The sequence below is a fragment of the Cetorhinus maximus genome, chromosome 24 (genome assembly GCF_964194155.1).
Source record: "Cetorhinus maximus chromosome 24, sCetMax3.hap1.1, whole genome shotgun sequence".
Taxonomy (NCBI): Eukaryota; Metazoa; Chordata; class Chondrichthyes; order Lamniformes; family Cetorhinidae; genus Cetorhinus; species Cetorhinus maximus.
Window position 1 is genome coordinate 43,447,376 of NC_135902.1, and position 22,875 is coordinate 43,470,250.

Sequence of the window (22,875 nt, forward strand, 5' to 3'; positions counted from 1 at the left end):
CTCAAGGCCAATTAGGAATGGGCAATAAATGTTGGCCTAGCCAGCGATGCCCACATCTGTGAGCGACTAAATTTTTAACAAGTGAAGCTGGCCAAGGACAGGTGCACAGCCTGTGGTCCAGGAAGTTGTGAAACCTGCTGCTGAACAAGGGCCTGTGGAGGCGAGAGAACAGCAGCAGCCTGGCAGAGGTAGGCGAAGGCAGTGTCCTGCCCTACAGAGTGCACCGACAAAGGTTGCCATACCTCCAAATGTCAGAATGCCAGTGTCTGAGAAGACTGCATTCTCCGGTGAGGCAGTCACATCACTGTGTGACACGTTGGCTGGAGCGATTGTCTCAAATCCTGTTGTGGACGCCCTACGCCTGTGGGGTGTTGGAGGTCACAATGGTCCTGACTCTTTTCGCCGCAGGGTTCCTACAGGCGTCATCTGGAGATGTTTGTGGGATATCACAGCCTGCAGCCCACCATTGCAGAGACGCTGTGTTCAGGCCAAGTCCATGAGTTCATTTCAGTTAGTGATGACAGCGCTAGTCAGGCAGACAGGGTCAGAGGTTTTGCTAATATTGCTGGATTTCCAAAAGTGCAGGAGCAATAGATTGCATACATGTGGCAATTAAAGCGCATTCAGGATTGCCAGAGCATTCGTTAACAGAAAAGGTTACATTCCATCAATGTGCAGCTTGTATGTGACCATAGGCAAAGGATAATGCAGGAGTGCACATTCTATCCTGGCAGCAGACATGATAGCTACCTACTAAGACACTTCCAGTTGCCAGGAATGTTGTGTGGACAGGAACCCTTGGATGGCTAGCCTCTGGATGACAAGGGATACCCCCTGAAAAGATGGCTGATGACCCCAGCCCAAAATCTGTGCACTGAGCTGGAGAGGAGGTACAACGTGTGCCACACTTCCACCAGGGCCATCATTGAGCAGAGCATTGGTCTATTCAAAATAAGATGTCGATGTTTGGACTGCTCTTCAATACTCTCCTGCTCGAGTATCACTTATGGTTATGGTGTGCTGTGCCTTGCACAACCTGGCATTCCAGAGAGGTCAAGCCCTGGCAGAGGAGGAGCTAATGGAGTGAGCTCCGTCCTCTGATGAGGAGTCTGAGAATGAGTCTGAGGATGGGGAGGATGAGCCATGTCAGGCAGCTGAGCAAGCCAATACACAGGAAGCTTTGGATGCTAGGTAGATGGGAAATTCTCTAATAATACCAGGATTCCAATAGCAATCTGTGATTTTGTGTACAAGATGATCTTGGTCACCCTTACCTTCTCTTGGTATCTCCCACTCATCACCATCAGGGCCGCATGTGCATGTGCCAATGTAGAGGTACCAAATGAGGCGGATCAGAGGGGCCCATATCAACACAAACTTCCCTAGGAGCACGCATTCAATCCAAATGAAAACCAGCACATCACAAATATTAAACACTCGTACAGCCACAACCACAAGTGCAGGGAACAATTATTTATTGACAAAATAAATCAAGAATTTTCAGACCTAACAAAACTAAACAATCACCCTCACGAACCTCATGTGACTAATGTGGTATTTTCATTGTTCTGGGTGCTTCCCCCTCGCCTCCAGCTGTGCTGGAGCAGTCTGCTGACCCTTATGCCACTTTGCCAGGAATGACTTTGGCAGGTGTCCTCTGGTCGCCTGAGACCACGAAGGCCTCGGTGTGGTGGAAGACCTCTGCACAATGGCAGGAGGCTCACCTGTCACTGCGGCACTCTGGGTAATTTGTGTCAATGACAGAGAAATGGAGGAGGGGCCACCCCCATCAGAAGCACCCTGAGAGGTGCCCCTCCATGCTGAAAGCGGCGGTATGAGGTCCATTTGGCCATCCCTGCTTCCCTGAGAGGAAGCAGGACCTGGCTGCAACTCCAGCAGCCTTGTGTCACCTTGGCACTGGGCTTCAGTGCCCAGACACAATGCAGGTCAGAATGCATACCCAGTATTCCATCTGTGAGCTGCCGGGCTTGGTCCTCCATGGCAGACATCAGTCTCTCAATGGAGGAAGCCATGCATTCTGAAGAGCGGATGATCACAGCGTCCATGGTCTGCATGGACTCCTCCACTGTCTTTGATGCCTCTAGAATCTCTGCCATATCTCCACATACATCACACTGTACATTTTGCATCTGCTACCTGATGAACTACTCCAAAGGCTTGTCATCAACCTGGAGCTCAGCATCAAGGTCAGCTCCAGCACTCCTCCAAGTGCCAGGGGCAATACTTCAGTCTCCAACAGCTGATCTGGTGACTGTAATGTGCTCACAACAGTGCTTTTTGAGCCAACTCACACATTCCCACCAAGCTGTGTGTATCTGTGCTGGTGCTAGGTATTACGCACTGCCTCTGACAGTCCCTCCTCCTCCTCCTCCTCCTCCTCAGAGGTTAACATTGGTCCCTCGGGCTGATGGATGCAACTGCCAATTGTTCACCTATGGGGGAAACACACGAGGTGTTTGAAGGGCACCATCATCATTTGAGATGACTTCACACTTCCTAAAACACAAACTGGCATCCGTTGGGAGATGGTAAGAAGGCTTTAAATCTCGGTCCTTTCAACATTGAGACACACGTTCCTTCCCAAATTCTGCAAGCCTCCAAAGTCCAAGCCCATCAATGTTACCTCCCTGCCCCCACACCCCACCCCCACACATGGAGGATTTTAATGAGACATAGTGGAGAAAAAAGATATGAGTCATCTCAGAATTTAAAACAATTGTGTGTTATATAAGAAAAATGCACAAAAGACAAACTGGGAGTAGAGATAAGACATCAAATTCAGCGCGATTTAACTCAAGATAACAAAGTATAGCCCGAGGTCAAAACAGAAAATTATCAAAGTACGTAGGACGTTCAATAGGCCCTAAAAGAAGAAAAAAAAGATGTTTCATCAAATGCTGCTTATCCAGATTTTAGTAGGGGAAAGTATATTTTGACATGTCAAAAAATGAGTGAGCAATGTATTAGAGGTTAGTTGTATTTAATTTTAGATCATTGCCTCAAACCAAGTGTCCAAATAAAATTTAATGATCTCCTTTATGATATCATAAAGCAATCATTGACAATGAGTCATTGCACAGATCCAACACCTGTCACCACACAATGGTACAGTTGTAAAATATGTCATTTTGACATTCAGGCTAATTTTGAAATCCTAATGGTCCAGTTAGATTTTCACATATAGCAGCAGCTTTCATCTAAAAAGAGAAAAAGTAGGTCAATGTTACCCGTATAAACCCTCTGACAGGGTTTGGATCTATGTCTGAAGCATTAGACAGTCTGTCTTTGTTTCAGATACCAGCAATTCTGCCGTGTATCTCCAGTATTTGCTGCTGTTATTTCAGATTTCCAGCATTTGCAATATTTGGGGTCTGATCTGAATGCCCAGGCTGCTGGGACAGCCAAATATGTTGGATAACCTCGAAAATGATCATTTGAATTAATTTGGAAAGTTGGCTAATCAATGGAATTTTGCAATCCAAACCTACAAGCATTAATCCTATATTTTAGAAGACAGTCCATATATGTATTTACACAGCTACAACTCATAACAGGTAGTCTGTTATAGAAAAGGAGTTGGGTGGGGTGGGGAGGGTTCACTCTTGTATTCACTGTAGGTCAACTTTTTCAATCGCCTAGAATGTTGCACTGGACAGATCTGTATGTGATGGGTGTATGTGGTTCATTAGGGACTAACTGCTGTTTCCATAGCTGTGCATCATTTTACACACAGGCTATTTTGTATTATAATCTTCTAAAAAATATATATTTATAGGCTGCCCACACTGAGGAAGTAGAATAATCAGATACAGTGCAATTAGACCCCACTGCTTTGTAAGATTGCCTCAGGAGGCAAGGCTGTCATCTTATAAAGCACACTATGAAATAACCAACCTGACAAAATTCTCCTTGGCAAAAAAAAATTCATGATGACTGTTGGATCCAACTGGAAGCAATTAAGCTGGATCTGCCAACTTGCCCTTTAACCCACTGCATGTGCCAGCATTGTGATTTGCAAATTTTGGGTCTGTATAGATCTTCCACAACATTGGGAAAGCTCTCAGGCTGATTGTCAGATTCACATTCATAATCTCAAAGCCTCTCTGTATAGAGAAATCTGGTGTGTTCACACTTGTTGCTTTCTAATGGGGCAGGATCATTGTGAGAGAATTGTGCTTTTTTTCATGGAAGTGTTTCCAGTAGAGTTTAAGATGCAAAGCAAACATCCTTCTCAGCCTCCGCCTCCAAGTCTGAGCTCAGAAAAGCCCCTTGCGCCCTAGCATGACAATTTGTTTAGCCCCTACACTTTCTGTGGTCTCTCAAAATAAGATTGTCAATTTGTGGAAAATTAATGTCATGTCCCAATATAGTATGAACTTTCAGCCAATGCTTTTTAAACAGGACACAAAACAACTATTAAAATGGCTGCTGCAAATCATGTGACTTTTGACATTTTAAATTTCAGACAGTCCCAAGTCTCAAGCGAATACCAGGGACATTCACAACCATCTGGGGAATGCACAAATCCCTTTGTTTAAGGATGGATCAATACAAAAGAACTACAGAGTTCCAGCTGACCTGACTCACTGTCCACCCTGGACAAAGAGAACATCGAAACTCAATGTGTATGAGACAAGATCCTATCAATCTCTCAGCGTGTGATGATGGTTTTCCTCATCCAAGGCGTGTGAATCTCAAGGTGTCGAATGACAAAACAGGATAATTGGAATCAACATACGCACCACCCTTTTGTTTGGAAAAAGGACTTTGAACTTGTGGAAGTCACATGATGAGGGAACCATTTTGTTGTCTGCTTTTAAAACCAGCAAGAAGCTGCTTGCAGACAAAAGAGTTCCACCAAAAGCCACTGAGCTAGCTGCAAGTTAGCAAGCAGCAATACCTTGGAAGTGGGAGACCCCACCTGAGAGATGAACTCCCAACCTGTTCCAGTTAAAGTTCACCTGAGAAGCAACCTCCGAGAAATTCAACTACAAGATACCTCACAACCTGCTGCAAATCCCTGGCTTTACAAGACTTTCACTTCGACTAAAGCATCAACTTTATCCAAGAAACTACAGGCCTGCCATAAAAGAGACTGAGATACTTATAAACTGCAACAGTATTTTACCTTCATCTGTATCTAATCTTTGTGTGTGAGAGGGTTTGTGTGAGGCAAGTGAGTGTAATGTTGCGTCAAATTTGGGGTTAGTGTGAGAGAATAAATAACCTTCTTTATTTTTAAACTCACAAAAAATTTGCTGCTGCAATTATTTAATTGGAACTCACTCTAAGGGTGAGAAAGCACACACCTTCTACAGACAAACATACTGATCACCGGCAGTGAAAAGAAACACATGGGAAAAAATTTTCCCCCTTTGTTGGGGGAGGGGGGGGGGGGTGCAGGAGTGGGCGCGGGCAGGCGCACCTCCGATCAGTGCCCCCAATTGGGGGCGCGTTGCCATTTTGCGTGGGCGGGCCAATTAAGGCCTGCCCAGTGTGATGTCCGCCAGGAAGCGCTATGTGCTCCCTGTGCGGGAAGCGGGGGATTCCCTCAGCCGAGGGCATGCGCATGAAAGAGCACACTGATCTCCCCTAAGTGCTGCCTCAGGGAGATCGGCTCCAAATTTAAAAATATTAAACAACCGATAGCAAGATTTCCCATCATGTCCCCTCATGTGACACTGTCACGTGAGTTGGGACATGTCCATCACTGTTACTGAAACCTTTATTAAATATTTAAAAACCCTCATGAAACCTCGTGGATGAGGTTTCATGCTTTCTCTTAAGCCCGCCAGGGCTCCCGGCCTGCCCGCCAACCCTAAGGTTGGACGGGCAGGTCCATTAATGATGTTAATTACTTTCTAAATGGCCTCAATAGGCCGTTGGCAGGTCGGCGGGCGCGCAGCTGATTTGGCTGCGCCCCTGCAGACCTGAAAATGGAAAGGACGTGGGGGTGACGTCGGGAGTTCCACACAACGTCATCCCATCCCGCGTCATTTCACGCATCGGCGAGCAAGCCCCGCCCCCGCTCCCCAACCGGAAGATCCTCCCCATGAATTCTGTCTGTGACATTAGCAACTGGATTTGGACTGTCAAATCTCATTTCACGCAGATGCCTTGGTAAAAGGACTGGAGAGAGTTCCTTCCCTTCTGTCTCAGCTGAATTTGATTCCATGCTCCGGAAGTGGAAGTGTGCAACCACCCAGTTCCTCATCATCCTAAGTGGGCATTTGTATATCTCCTGACATAAGGCATAATCATTTGCAAGCAAATATATAGAAATGTAAAAAGTCAAGAAAGTTGAAAGTAGACTTCTTCTTCAAAATGTGTCTGACGCTATTTCAGGATGAACAGCCAGGGCAACTTCTCTATTCCCAATCCAAAGAGTTCCATGGGCTTTCCAGACTTCACATCTTTTTCTCCAGACTGTTGCTGATACCAACAGCGAGGCTCATCACATTGATTCTACATGAAGCAATTTTGGACTAGAAGCTTGAATTTCCTGCCACACATAATACTGAGGCCCAGTGGATGTCTTCCTGACCACAAGCAAGAAGATATTTATGTGAAGAGTACTATACAACCTACCCTTCATAGAAAAGTTCCACCCTGATCCTTACAGGTTTAACATGTTGAAAAATCTTTGAATGGTAAAATTCACTACTCGGTACATTTAGCAAGGCAATGCATTATTGGGCTAACAAATGCAACGTTGTGAATGCAAGTCCTGACAATGTTGATTTGGTATTTCTCTGCTGTCACTTGTTAATTCAAGAAAACAAATTGTTAATTCAACATCTGGATTACTGAAGCCACAACTGCACTTCCATTGCTTTTAAGTATTACAGAGGAAATTCATGGGTGATTGAATAATCCAGCCACTTTACTGAAAGGAGCATTTACAGAATAATTGCCTTTTTTGATGTTTTACATGCTCAACCATGTTATTTTAACAGCTGAAACATCGCTACATAACACAAATAATAGCCATTGCAAATTCCTGAGTGCAATTTTATTGAAATGTCAGGAATATTGGAACTCAGGCAACCACCAGCCTTGAATCTAAGACTGTTAAGTATCAGCCATCACCTTAAGAGGTGTCAGATTTGGATCTCAAGGCTGCAGATCTAAAATCCCATTGTGCAGATTAGATCTGTCATGGAATTTAAGATTCCTGGATGAAAGATCAGCACTATAAAATGAGTGACCTGATGATTGAAGAAACACACTAGCAATATTGAATTGCAATAATCCCCACTTTATAAGCTTGACTTTGGGGGTCAAACAGTGAACAAATTACAGTGGAAAGTGTGTTATTAAAAAGGGCCTTTAATTTATTATCTAATAAAGAAATATTTATAATCAATTTATGTCATAATAATGAATGTCCCGTGGTCTTTCTAATGGTGAATTAGTAATTAGGTTATTTTGTTACAACAGGAATGTATTGCAGAATGCATTATTATAAAACCGAATCGGTAGTGTGATTGAAATGTTGACATCTCGTGAGGTGAGTCTTCAAAGATAATGGTCAGGCGAGATAAGTGTTAAGATGTTTTTGATTGGTTCCTGTGAAATTACAGCCAATCTTAATTTTCTGTGTGAAAGTTCAACCAGTTTTTCTTTGCTTGAAATTTTAACAATCATGATTTTTATATGACAGACAATACTTGTATGATAAATTTATAGGATCAAGGAATCATAGAATGATACAGCACATAAAGAGGCATCACCAAAGCCCACTGGAGGGTTTGGTATTCCACATCATGGAACTGCTTGTTCCTGAGGTCATTGCATCTGGTGTTTTCAAGAACATTAAGGATGAAAGTATGTTCCTACCTTATATCACTCCTCAAATCCCACCTCATCCTGCTATCTGCCGCAATGTGCAAGTTCCAGCTGGTGTGACCATGGGCTTCTTGCTTTCCACTCCAACCCCTTCCGTCAACCAAATCCTCCCCTTCTGCATTTTTGCTTTCAGATAGCCAAGAGTTGCCACCTAGCCAACCACTGTAACCCCAGCATAAAGAGTGAGAGCAATACTAGGTGTCTGATGAAGAAGCACCATCTCTTGATTGGACACTCAGAGCCACATGCTCAGATATAGGCATTGCGTGATCTTTATAGGCTAGTATAGAGTCAAGGTCTACAAATAATGGGTGACATTTAATGTCAGCGGCGTAGGTTCTAGTAGGGGACCTGGAAGTTGGTGGCTTTGCCATTGGGGCGGAAGTGGCCCCCAAACACCATCATGCAGCAGATGACCATTTAACAAGGTGGATGCACAGGGCCTGGCAAATCAAGTGTCGGGTGCAGGCAGGAAGGCGCCAATCCCAGTGGCAGTTGTTGAGAGCACAGCTGGTGGCATCATTTTCAAATGGCAAACAGACCTGTCTGCACAAACACTGAGCTTCCTGCATCACCATGCCAGCTGTAGTGAAGACCCACCTTACTGCAATGAGCATGAGTCATCAATTCCAAAGGCTGGAGCCATCAACACCTAGAGCAAGAATCATCATCTCCAAGGGCAAGAGTAATCAATACCCAGGGCAAGAGCCATCAACACCCAGAGCAAGAGCCATCAACACCCAGAGCAAGAGTCATCAACACCCAGAACAAAAGCCATCAACACCCAGAGCAAGAGTCATTGTCATGAAATTATAATAATTCTCATAATATTATTGTGATTTATTGTAAAAGTGGGTTAATAGTGGGGTTTGGATAGTTTCTGTGTGTGGGATTTAATTGTATTGGAGATAGTTGGCCCAGAGGCTTTGAGTCATCAACAAGAAGCAAGGTTTGAAATGTTAAATATGTAAACATGGCTAAAGTTTTAGAACATGAGGTGTAAGGAAAATTTGCATATTTAGATAAATTAGGTTAGTTTGAATTTCAAAGAGATGGTAGGATGTTACACCTAGCCAGAAGAAGCTAAGCCAAACAGTGTGTTTATTTTTCCCAAAGGTTACTGGTAAAATTGGTACTATGAAAAGATTTATATTATGAGAAAGGTAAAATTCCAAAGACATGTCGGAACAATGAATTTTACATTAAAAATGGAAAACATGTACAAAGGAGAGAAGGTTATGTGTAAGAGGAGAAGGAATTCTAAGATCTAACAAGTATGAAAAGCCTCCAGCCTCTGTGCACCAAGTTGCTGTCTACAAGAACCGAAACTGAGAAACCTCACTTTGAATTCTTGCACCCAGGGTATTGTGTTGCTTTGCCTGGGTCTGTTTAAATCTGTTTTTACTGTTGCCTTAATGGAGGTGTAACTGGAAGCCAGATTAATTAGGGATTTTAGGAGTTATTATAGTAGCAATTTGTAGACCTATTTTTGTGCTTGAAATCTTTTCTTCTGTTAGTGTATGTGTAATATAGTTTTCTAAAAACCTCTGAAGTTGTGGATGTCTTATTACTTCTGAATTCAGGGCATGCATCTAGAAATAAAATACAAATTGCGAAACAGTTGTGACCGCGTGATGAAGTTTCCCTCGAGGATTTGATCTGCCTGGGACATATCATCTGCCACGTCATGACAGTCATCAACACCCAGAGCATGATCCATCAACACCCAGAGCAAAAGCCATCAACACCCAGAGTAAAAGCCATCAACACCCAGAGCAAAAGCTATCAACACAGAGTGAAAGCCATCAACACCCAGAGCAAGAGTCATCAACACCCAGAGCAAGAGTCATCAACACCCAGAGCAAGAGTCATCAACACCCAGAGCAAGAGCCATCAACACCCAGAGCAAGAGTCATCAACACCCAGAGCAGAAGCCATCAACACCCAGAACAAGAGTCATCAACACCCAGAGCAAGACCTTTCAATTCCCAGAGCAAGAGTCATCATCTCCCGTATCTCCAGTGCATAGTCAATGGAATGGAGTGGGCAGGTGATGTGGAGGGAAATGTCACAGGACAGACAAAGGCCCCATGATTCAGCAATTCCTCCCTGCTGCCTCTCCTCTGGACTCCACTGGAATGGCGAAGGTGCTTTTCCCTGCCAGCTGCAAGAAGAGACCTCCCACCTGACCAAGCCTGGATTCAGATAGCAGCTGAGGTTAGCAGCCATGGAGCCCAACAGCGCACCTGGGTCCAAGGCGAAAACAGGTCAATGGCCTCTCCTGCATTGCCAGGGTGAGTGTAGCTGCATGCTGAGAGCACTGTGCTTTCCATGTGAGGAGAATGGGATGGGTCACAATGTGGGGTGGGATCAGCCAGGCAGGCAATAGAACTGTATGTCCCAACAGCAGCTGCATCATGAACAATAGCTGCACATGGGTGGCCAGCATCTGCCTCTTGGTGCCAGTGCCATCTAAGTCCCAGGAGAGTGAAGGTATGGATGAGACACCCGCGGGCCCCCAGCCTGTGTAAGAGGAATGCCAGCTGATTAAGGGGTCAGTTGATCATTCTATGGAGACAAAATTTCCCCTTCTGCCTGCAGGGGTAAAGGGCCCACAACGCCAAAGAGAGATCAAAGGCAGGTGGAGAGGTGCCGAACTTATTATCCCTGACACCAGCTGAGGAGGAGCTTCTCCGCCTGGCCAGAGAGCAGGGAGGCCAGGCTACAGCAGATGGCGGGATTGGAGTGAAGAGCAAAGATTAGGCCTCGAGCTTGGTGTCCAGCACTGGGCAGAAGGAAAAGCATGTCAGGAATGGATGGGAAGAGGGAATGGGACAGTCCTTACCCTAATTGATGGTGTTTTCCAATGCAGGTTTTCATAGTCCGGAGGGATGAGTTACTGCCTCTGCAGGGACCCTGAAGGTAGAGAGCTTATGAGGGATTATTATAAGATGACCACTAATTCAAGGCACTGAACAAACAATGGAAAATGTACAAGTCCAAAACCGAACACTTTTAAAAACAATACAATCCTAGCATGTTCCTGTACCTCAGACCTGGTTCAGAAAGGTTATTGCTATATTGTGATGATTCACCAGTTAATCATTTGGATTTCAATAAGACTTTGGCCTTGATTTGCAAATGTTTTCAAAAAGATCAGAAAATTCATGGGCAATATTCAATTAATTGTATCAACAAGAAGCCCCAAACATTAGCATCAGAAAGGATTAAAGAATATAGGCAATGTCCAGAAGCATATTGTGCTATCAGTTTTTTAAAAATCCATTTCTCATTCATATACATTATCAATTAATAAGACAATAGAAGTTATCCAAATGTTTTGCAATAAGGGTGTTACATAGTTCGATTAATGTGCACCAAAGATTTGGGAACAACTGCCAGATAATGGGAAGGGTAGGGCAAGGGGACAGTCAGTGATTGAATAAAGTGTGACATGATCATGTGTCACCATAGGTGAGGGCACTCATCCAACAGGAGGATCCCATTGATGCTTTCTGGTGACAGAGCTCAAGAGCCACTCACTTATTAGTTCCAGAAATTCTGGTCTTCCGTGATGACTTTACTAAACCAATTAAACCTTATCACTTATCAAAATTCTTGGAACATTTTAATTGATGAAGTATAATTCTCACGTCTGCACTGCATTTTGGCTCTCCTTTTCGATGAGGGCAGTGAGATCGACAACTGGTATATTTGCAAAATGGGAGGAAAAGGTTGTGGTATCTTGGCCTGGCCTGCCGGGAGTACGTTTTGCTGCTGTGTGTTTAAAATGTAATAATAATTTGTAATTGGGGCTGAACACGTTGCCGACAATGTTAAAACTATGACTTAAAATTTAATATTGTTCCTAATAGTTTGTGACAGTGGAAAAAATATAAAACCCTGTGAAACACATGCAGCAGTAACCCTCCGCAATTTTGGCAGATAGCCCTCCTCGCCACTGGGACTGAACCCTGAATTTCTGTGTGCAGGACCAACATTATGTTATAAAATAGTGTCTTTAGTTACCCTGCAACTGTTTCACATTACACCGTGGGACTCGAATCATGGCAGTTCATTTAAAATCAACTGGTAGATGCGGATATATAATTTTTCAGACTTGAGAGTTTTAACATCTGTCTCTGATTGCTCTGAGTTTTAAATACACATCGTCTCATTGTGCAGGGCACCTGCAGTCAGTTCCCAAGTCCTTTATTAATATCGCAGTTTATCATGTCAGTGAAGTATTTGCAATTAATGTTTTGCATAATGCTGAAGTATTCGAGTCTTTAATGAATCAGCTTCTTTACTGTTCAGGTGTTGGAATATTGCTATTTGGATCGTTTCCCAAAAGGTTAACGTGCCCTAAAGACAGGAATGAAAACGGGGCCAGTGGATTCTTTGAAATGCGAAAGGGAAAAAAGGAAAAATGTAAAATGCAGATGTTTGCGATAACTGGATAACTGTTTATATAAACTGGTACGAATATGATGCATAAAATATAAGTTGCAGAGTGACAGCAAGAACTTATTTCACAAATGAGGACACTGCTCTGAGCGATGAGCTTTTAAATGGGGTATATATGTTTTCGACTCTCTCTGAAAATGTATTCTGTTTATGCCGTAGATGAAAAAAACGAATGGGCCAGGATTTTACTTATGGCGGGCGGGCTGGGCAGGAGCGGGCGCAGGCGGGCACAGAGCCCATTGCCGCCCGCGATCGGCGGCACGTCGCCATTTTACGCCAGCGGGCCAATTAAGGCCCGCCCAGCATAACATGGGGCCAGTAGTCAGCACTACCTGTGCAGGCGGGGGTGGGGGGGGGGGGGGGGGGGGCAGGAAGGAGAGTCGGGGCCTGCGCTCTTTCACGCATGCGTGTAAAAGAGTGCAGCAATCTCCCAGAGGCATGCAGGGAGATTGAATAGATTATAAAACATCCTAATAAATGAAGTAAAAATCTATTTAAGCACGTCCCCTCATGTGACAGTGTCACATGAGTTGGGGCATGTTTGTGAAGTTGGGAAGTTTTATTTATTTATTTTATGAAAGCTACAGGAATCCTCGTCCCGCCTGTGGATGAGGTTTCCCGAAAAACGTGAAGGCCGCTTGGGCTCTTCGCCTGCCCCCCGCCGACCTTAAGGTTGGACAGGCAGCGTTCTAAAGTATTTTAACTAATCACTTAATGGCCTCAATAGGTTTTTAAATTTCGGCCTGCGCACAGACGCCTCCGGCCTGCACCCACGGAATGAAATATCGCGCACCCGACGTCATCGCGCGTCATTTTACGCGTTGGCATGTCGGGCCCGCCCCCGCACGCCGACCGGAAGATTCAGACCATAAACTAATTTGATATTTATCATTAATTTTAATTGTGAGAAAATAACTAAATGAAAATCACATGCTGGAGCTAATATCTGCTTAATAAAACCAAATTCCTCCTTGCTGTCAGGTTGCTGGTCAGATGCGCAAGAAATAACCAAAATCAGAACCATACTTACGGCGGGATTTTCCGCACCCACCGGCCGCCGCGATCTTCCGGTCCCGTCACAAGTCAATGGATTTCTGCCCGCGGCGGGTCCCACCCATGACAGGACCGGGAAATCCCAGCCAATGTCACAGCACAGAAACAATCCAACAGCAATGTCTGCCTTGTTGCTGACGGATACATCAATTATCAATTTTAATCTCCCGCTCCTGCTTGTTCTCCATAACCTTTAATATTCCTCTTTTTAAATCAACTACTTTATAACTCACTTTTAAAAGAATTTATGAATTCTGTTTCAACAACCGTTTGCAACAGAGAATTTCAAATTCTAACCATCTCTGTGGAGTTTCTCCTCTAACATGCCCTTTTAATTATTTTTGTAAAACATGTCCTCCTATTATTGTCTTGCTGATAAATGGAAACAATCATTCATTATTTTCCTTTCCTTTTCTCACAATCTTGATGATCTCCATCAAATCTTCCCATAAACATTTGTTCTTGTGAAAAAGCCCCAATTTCTAAAGAGTCTCAACCTCATGACTACAGTCCCCCCAACCCTGGTAACTTCTTGGTGAACCCATGCTATTTCCTAAAATGGAGTGCAAAACATTCCAACTAAGATTTTTGGCATATCAGTACCTAACTCCTTGCTTTTCTATTCTACTCCTTTAGGCATAAACCCGTAGATTCCATTTCCTTTCTAACAGTCTTACCTTTATGACCAGCTTTGAAGAACCGTGAGTTTCTTTTTTAGGTTGCTTCTACTCCGCCGCTCTATTTAAAATCTTACTATTTAATGTATATTCCTTTTCCCAATTCCTACTTCCAAAAGGTATTTTCATAGTTTTCTAAGCTGAATTGTAACCACCCGTCTGCAAAACTACCTATGTTATCCTGCAATTTTTCACAATCTTCATCACAATTTTGGTCTCCAATTTGGAGTCAAAGGCAAGTTTTGAAGATGTTCTCTTAATCCCCAAGTCCAGATAATTTATACTTATAGTCAATAACAGAGACTCCAATACGGACACATGTCCAACACCATTCACCATAACTTTTGTTTCCTTTTTCTCCTATCTTCTGCGTTCTGCCCTCCAAGAACTCGCACCTTCTCTGCTTATCGTACCCTAATTTTGTCAAGGGGCCCTAAACCAAGCATTAGACCTTTCATTTACATCTGAAATGGGTCTGACATATATTTCAAGCATGTGATGCTTGAAAAATGACTCAATCGAAGGGCCAAATGTCTTTCAGGCATCTTTTGGTCCCCGAAATCGGCCTTTGTTGCACCCGTTTCAAGATGTTAAAATGGGCACAACAAGGTCCAAATTATATCATAGAATGTTTCTTTATTTTAAAATGTCATAATTGATCTAATGGCCCTATTTAACTATAGAATCCTAAATGTTAGTTTTTTAGTTGTAACATTTCCAATTTCTGTTGAAATATTTCTCATTGTTGATCTTCAGTACTACTTGTTGACTTTTCTTCCATTTTACACAGGCAAAGTCACTTTTAGTTTCAATACAAGTTTATTTTTTTCCTAATCAAGTATCTTTGTCCTCTACTTTTCTATTTGTGGTGTTACAATGAACCACATTATACTGCAATTACTACTTCTTAAATGTTTCCCTACCTTTTGGTCACCTCCTTGTTCTGCTTCAATATCAAGAACCAGAACATATGAATTGAGAAAAGACCTCTGAGATTCAAACTCCCACCCCCTCCCTCACCACAAACATTTTCTCTATCTCAATATATTTAGGGTGATTAAAATCTCCAGCAATTATAACTCGTATGTATATAATTCTTCAATCAATCCACGAGGTTAATCTTCAATTTCGCTTTGACTCATTAAGTAATCAAAAAGGTATTTCCGTTAATTGATGTATCTCTCACTACTACTCAGCTCAATCTCATGGCATTCTGTTTGAACCATTTCTCTATCTTAAATCTTTACACTCGGGTGTTTTGAAGTTATTTCCAATCAACACCATTAAGCCTCCTTCCTTTCTTCCTTGCCTGTATCTGCTGAAAGTTTAATACCAGCAATAATTGGTAACCAATTAATTACTGATGCCAGCACATTCCAGCTATTAGAATTAATTGAAATGTTAGTGACGTATATTTAACAATCAAACTAGAACTCAGTTAGATGAGTGAACCGATTGTTTCATCACAGAATTTATGGGAGAATGAGCTTTTATCCATCGTAAAAATAAGTTCCATTATCTTGTAAGCACGCTGAAATATAATTTCAAATATTATTTCAGAATCATCAATTGGAGGTTAAAATATATCGTTTCAAAATCATGTTTATAAGTATAAACCTGGTTCAGTTTGTAACATTCTCTTCTATGGGCAGGATTTTACATCCCGCAGGCGGGCACGTGCCCTACCCAATTGGGCATAAAATAGCGCCCAATGACATCGGGCAAGAGCAAGTCATTGCGCACTCGCGTGATATTTCAGTCAGCGGGCGTGCGCGAGAGTCAGCAGCTCACCCGCCAATAATTAAGAGGCCTATTAAGGCCATTAATCAATCAATTTATAACTATTTTTCGCTGCCCGTGCAACCTTACAGTTGGCAAGCGGGCGAGTCAGCCAGGCGGCCTTTGGATTTTTTAGGAAAGCTCATCCATGGGCGGGATGGGTCTTCCGACATTAATTTAAAAAAATTAAAATGTTTTGACAGCATTTTTAGTATGTCCTTGTTCATGTGAGTGAGTCCTATGTGGGGACATGTTTTTTCACATTTTCAGATCTTCAGTTTTGATTTTAAAATTCTTCAGCTCCCTGAGGCAACTCCCTGACTTCAGGGAGCTTTCAGTGAGCGCTCCCCTGCGCATGCGCAGACTTTTGCACACACACTCCCCCCACCCAACCCACCACCCTTCCACCCCCGCCACCACCACCTTGGCAGCGCTGAGTTTCTCAACGCACCTTTCGCGCTGGCTGGCCATTACTTGGTCAGCCAGCGTGAAATCACGGTCAGGGACTGATCACGGGTGGTCTCTGGCCCACTCATCGTGCCTGCCCAACAACCTGAACATCCTGCCCTTGAGCACAACATCTGAGCTGACACTCCAGGGCAGCGCTGAGGGAGTGCAGCATTGTCAGAGTTGTCGTCTTTCCGGTGGGGCATTAAACTGACTTGCTCTCTCGGATGAATGTAAAATATCCCGCGGCATTATTTTGAAGAAGAGTAGGGGTGTCGCCACAGTATCTCCGGGTATTTATCCCTCAACCGACTCCCTAAAAGAATAGATTTTCTGGTCATTATCTCCGTACTGCTTGTGTGATTTTTCGGTTTGTAAATTAGCTGCCACATTCCCCTACAGTACAACAGTGACTACACTTCAAAAGCAGTTGTCTGTAAAGTGCTTTGGGAAATCCTGAGGTTGTGAAAGGTGCTATATAATGCAAGTTCTCTCTTATACTGCAGAGAAAGGTGCAAAATGTATTAACTACCAAAACCAATGAATAAAACTCAAATGGTTTCCAAGGAAGGCAACAAACCACTGGTTAGTAAATTATAAATAAAAATACATAGGGTAGAATTTTACGTTCCCCCACCAGCAGGTTTGTAGAGGCCGGTGGAGTGGATATAAAATTTGTCGAATGGCCTTCCCGCATGCCCTGGCCTCTCTGCACTTTTATGCTGGAACAGACAAGACCTGTCCTTGACCTAATTGAGGCCCTTAAGTGGCTAATTATTGACCATTTAAGTGCTGCTTCCTGCCCAGCTTCAATTGTCAGGCTGCTGGGAGGAGTTCCGGGGTATGAGGGGAGCCCGAAAATAAATCAGGTTCAGGTCTCTGTACACCAACCCCACCCCAGCCCCCCATAAGCCTCCCCTACCCGCCCACTTCCTGAGACCAGCAAAACTTAACCTGCTCCTGGGATCCCAGGACTTTGGCTCTGGGGACTGCTTGCAGTTCCAGTCTTGGCCACTGTAGCTCCTGGCACTGCAGGGACTGGAGAGCTGACGGCCATTCAGCCTGACTGGCAGCTCTCTAAAGCGAGACTTACTCCTGAGTGAGGAGCGGAGGTCCTGTCTCCAGCCAAAGAGCGTTCGTTGGAGCATGAAATCATTCCGGGGGGTCAGGGAGTGTTGGCGGGGATGTGTTCCCCGCTGACTCTTTGGATGGCAGGAAGGGGAATCCCGTCATCCTAAAAATCCTGGCCATGATAAATAATCCTGGTGAGAACCAAATGTCCAATGAGTCCCTTGGTTGGACTCTTTTAGATAGTGACAATTAGTTCAATGAGGACCCCCTGCACAGGTAAATGAAAAGATAGCCCTAAACTTACTAAAATATTCTGTTGGAAGTTGTTCAGTTGGAGATCCAAACACATTCTGATGTTTGCCAATGGCATATAGTTTTCTAAAGTCTCAGACCAAGTGATAGCCCATACATTTTAATCAAATTAGATTTGTTGATGGTTATTTTAAATGCCCCATTGTGTTTTGTCTTGAAACAGGGGACTACAATCTGATTAAATTCCTTAGCTTTAAGCAGCTCTCCAAGCCCGATTACAGCATAAGGCACGGCAGAGTACACATTCTAAACCATCAGACTTTCATGATTCCTCAGAAAACAAAGCCAAAATTTACAACTAACTGCATCCTCCCTAAGAGTAGCATTTCCAGTGGTTCTGTTTGAGAAAGTAGGAAATGGTAGAAGTTAAAAGAAATGAAACATCTGTAGTTTCGTCTAAATTTGCTTCCACTGCCTTTTCAACCTTTATTGGTTTAAGTAATTGCATTTATGTCTAGAGCAGGATTTTGCCCTTGTCGGGCAGGCTTGGCGGAGGAAGGCGGGGGCAGTTGGGAAGCCGACCGCCGCCCGGGATCTGGGCCACAAGGCAATTTCACACTGGCGGGCAAATTAAGGCCTGCCCAGTGTGAAAGGTGGAAGGGGAACCTCCGAGAAAGGTGGGGGAGGGGGCCCGTTGTCCGCCGGATCCAATGATGACCCAGCGGCCGATTCAAAAGCGGCGCAGGCAGCCCCAGGGAGGCTGCGTGTGTCAGAGTCGCAGCAGCGACATGGCTGCGATCCAGGAGGGAGAGTCCATGCAGGAGGTGAGGTCGGCAGGGCACTCGGACCCGCGTTTCTCCGACGAGTGCCTCTCTGCCCTCCTGCAGGAGGAGGCTGCCAGAAGGGACACCCTTGTCGCCAGAGACGGGAGGTGGAGGCTGCCGCACCTCACCAAGAGGGCACGGGAGGAGGTGGCATCCCGGATGAGCAGCCACGGCATGGTGATGCGCACATGGCTGCATGGCCGGTAGCGCTTCAGTGATCTGCTGCACTCAGGAAGGGTGGGTACCATGTTGGCATTGGTCAGCGTGGAGAACAGTTAAGGGCTGGCCATCCCCTCGTGGACCTCCGGGGTGTTAGAGTCTGAGTGGCACCTGTCAGTGATGCCAGAGTTGGCCAAGGGGGTGAGACCTGGCTGCTTGGACTGAGTGCCTTGCGGGTCAAGGGTCACGACCCGGATGTGCCCTGCGAGGTGTTCCTCAGGTGGGGTTGGCCAGGCTGCAATGGCACTGCAGGTACAGAGTGGACTAATCAATGCTCCTTTGTCCTTTCGGGAGAAGGCATCCCATAACAGTACTGGGAGGTCGTGGACTGGCAGGGGATCCCCACACCTCCTCATCCTCACCCGCTATGAGCAGGAGGCCTTGGAGCTCGAGAGGCGCATGCACCTTGGTCAACCGGCCACAGTGAGGTTGAGGTGTCAGACAAAGAGAGTACAGTGCACAGAGGTGAGAACTTCAGCTTGTGCAACCATTCTAGTGTAGTCTGTTCATTGATGTGAGCCTCGTTCCTGGAATCCCATTGATCATTGAAAGACGAGGGCACCATGACACAGATCCCCATTGTCTCACCAGGGTGCCTGGCATGCACAGTGACAGTGTGATGTCTTTAACTAATGACATGTTCTCCTTCTCCCTTTTAGGTTCACCAGCAGCGTTTACATTCTGGACCCTGAAGGGCCATCCCTGACCCCAGAGGACCACCATGCTCCCCATGCACCTGCGTCACACCCGCTCTGTCAAGCAGGCACCAGCGCAGATGCCAGCACCTCGGTGGGCATTAGATCGCTGTCCAATATCTCTCTCACACTCACTTGAGGTGCAGGTGGAGGCAGAGAGTGCCCAGGGCGCTGACAGTCAGAGGGCTGCTGGAGACCAGGATGATGCTCAATTGAAGGCTGATGATGGGCCTCTGAGTCATCCATTAGGCAACAGACGCTGGAAGTCCAGTGGGATGTGCGGGAGGATCTGGCGGAGATCCATGAGGGTATGCGCGCCATGGTCTCTGTTTTGGAGGAGTCCCTGCAGAGCATGACCAGTGCGTTGACTCTCACGGCCGAGCGCAATGCCTCATCATGGAGAGGCTGCTCCAAGGACAGAATGAGGGGTTCCTGGGGTTGCGCTCGGACCTGCAAACCCTCACACAGGTAATGACCTCAGCTGGTCAGTGACCATGTGTGAGATGGATGGGGCACCCAGTATCCCAGCTAGGTGCCTGTCCATCAATGGTGAGCGGGGAGGTCCAGAGTGACCTCACAATGGCGTACGAGCTGCCTGTCATCTCTGTGGGCTCCTCTCAGGGCACTCCAGATGACGGCAGCAGCTCCTGCGCCCCTCTGCCAGTGACTATGGTATCTGATGAGGCTGCGTCGACTGGGGAGATGCTAGCCATGGTACTGGCCGCTCCCTCCCAGGCAGGGCCAGCACAGGCTCCATGACCAGAGGACACCCGCCAAGGTTATCAAGGCCAACAAGACAGCAGAATCAGCGGGCTGTCTCCAATGCCAGTGCCAGTGAGCCAGGGGAGCACCAAGATGTATAACCTGCAAATGTAAATTTAAAGCATCTTTAGCACAAGATGGGTTGTCAAGGGTGATATTTTATTCCCCCATTTTGCTTTGAGTGTGCTTCATTTGTTCTATAGGTGCAGGATAGGCCGTTATTTAATCATGGACGTGTGTCTCTTGAAACTTTATTGCACAGGCACAGAGTGTAAGTTGGTGGCCAAGGAGGTGGCCCTCTCTGGGATCGAGTGTGGAGGCTGCAGCCCTGGCATGTGGTGATGGTTCTTATTTGGTAGCCTAGCTGAAGGAGCGTTGGATCAATGTGTCCCAGTTGTCCTGCCTCCATGGAGATTACCCAGGCCTGCCTCCATGCCCTCAGCGTTCTCCTCACCATGCTCGTCCTCGGACTCACTCCTGGGTTCATCGTCTGTGGCATGTGCAGCTGCGTCAACATCCTCTTCCTCCACTGGGTCCTCCTTTGCTAGTGCCAGATTGTGGAGAGTGCAGCATGTCACCACTATTAGTGACACCCGCTCTGGGGGGTACTGCAGTGCACCCCTGAACGGCCCAGGCATCGGAAGCACATCTTGAGAAGACCAATGGTCCTCTCTACCACTGCCCTTGTGGAGGCATGACTCCTATTGTACTGCTGCTTGGCCTCTGTTCTTGGATGGCAGAGGGGTGCCATGAGCCACCTTTTGAGGGGATAGCCCTTGTCACCCAGCAGCCATCCATCCAGCCGGGCTGGAGCACTGAGAGGCCTCGGCACCTGGGAGTGTCTCAGGATGTAAGCATCATGTGAGCTGCCTGGGCACCTTGACAGACTTGCAGAATCTGCACCCTGTGGTCACACACTATCTGCACGTTCATGGAGTGGAATCCCTTCTTGTTGATGAAGGCACCCGGCTGACCCGCTGGTGTCTTGATGGCCACATGTGTGCAGTCAATTGCACCCTGGATGTGAACCCAGCAATCACTGCAAAGCCTCTGGCTTGCTCAGCCTGGCTGGCCTCGTCCATGCGGTAGTGAATGAAAGTCAATACCCGCCTGAACAGAGTATCTGTCACCAGTTTGATGCAACTGTGGACAGCTGATTGGGAGACTCCACAAAAATCCCCCACTGACCCCTGGAAAGAGCTGGAGGCATAGAAGTTGAGGGCCACAGTAACCTTCAGAGCCACTGGCATGGGGTGTCCGCCCATAATCATAGCTGATCTCAGGCCCGATCTTCTGACAAATGGAGTTAACGGTCTCCCTGGAAAGGTGGAGCCTCCTTTGGCATTGCATCTTGGACATACTGAGGTAGCTGCATCGCCGCCTGTAAACCCTGGTAGCAGGATAGTGACGTCTACTGCAGCCCCTTCCACCTTGGACTTCCTGTTGGCCCTGAGTCCCTTGTGCCTGTGATTGTCCTTCAACAGGTCACTGCCCTGGAATCTGCATTGGGACACCTGGCCTCTGCTCCCTTCTGCCCCTCTGTCCCTCCTCAGAGGAGGTGCCTCCAGCGGAGACCAGAATCCCCATTACCAGGGTTATGGAAGGCTGTCTGATACCTGGAAGGGCCCACACAGTCTAAATCCTCCAGGGGCCTGGAAGACAACAATGAGCCCTGAAATGAGGCCTAGAAATGCTCAGAATGCAGCTCTGATGCAAGATGAAGCTGTCCAGCTCAAATAAGCCACCAGCAGCACACGATCTCCAAAACTCCTCACTACTCACATTGACGTTGCTGCTGACCCTTCTTATCTCGCCCATAGATGAGCTTTTGCAAATTGTGGCCTGCCCACCTGTCCGTTTTGCCCGTGCAGCGGCCAAGGGCCTTACCTGGCCTCTTAATTAATGTCGGGCGTGCATCCATCTCCTACATGCGCCCCCCGACCGAAATATCGCGAGAGTGCACGTTGATGTCGGGACGCTCGGCCAACATCAACACAGGTTATTTCACGCTCAAGCGGGTCGGGCATGCGCCCACCCACCAAGCGAAAAATCCTGCCCCTAGTCTACATAGAAAGCTGCAATCCCTTTGCATTAATGAGTTGCAGCTGGCCTTTAAAATGAATTTAGAGATGCCATTTCTGTCCAGAAACAGCTTAAATCCAAGTCCAAAAGTTCCTCAACTGCGCTGCATGAAGACACAATTTTTAAATGAAATATTAATTTTTTTCACCATTGCGGAAAATGGTGCGCAATCTGAGTTTGTGCCAGGCCCAGTATAAATGCCTCATTGTTAAAGCACAGATTGCTCACATTGTCTATAGAAGCCCATTTTTATATATAAAAAAGAACTGGCAGCACACATAAATTTTGCTGAAGGGAAACAGGTATCTCTGGTCTACATACATGATGAATCATTCAAAATGTGATGAATGATCACAAGAAAATGGTTTCTAAAGACAGAACAGATGTAGAGAGGAGAAAGCATCAATGAGAAGAGGAAAAAGAAAAGGGTAAATTTGGATGACTGGATCTGGAAAGAGGTGAATGGAAATGAGAGACGTGGTTTATTGGATTATACATGAGGGCAGGAAATTCCATACTATGACTGACTGCTTAGAAATGATCATTCCAAGCTAATGGAATGGAAAATGTAAGGATGTATTTATTAGTAGATCTGAAAACTGTTACTTTGTGTGGTCATGGAAATACTATTTTCTTCAAAATCCTTTCAAAACTTTCAACAGGAGAAAACTGCACCGG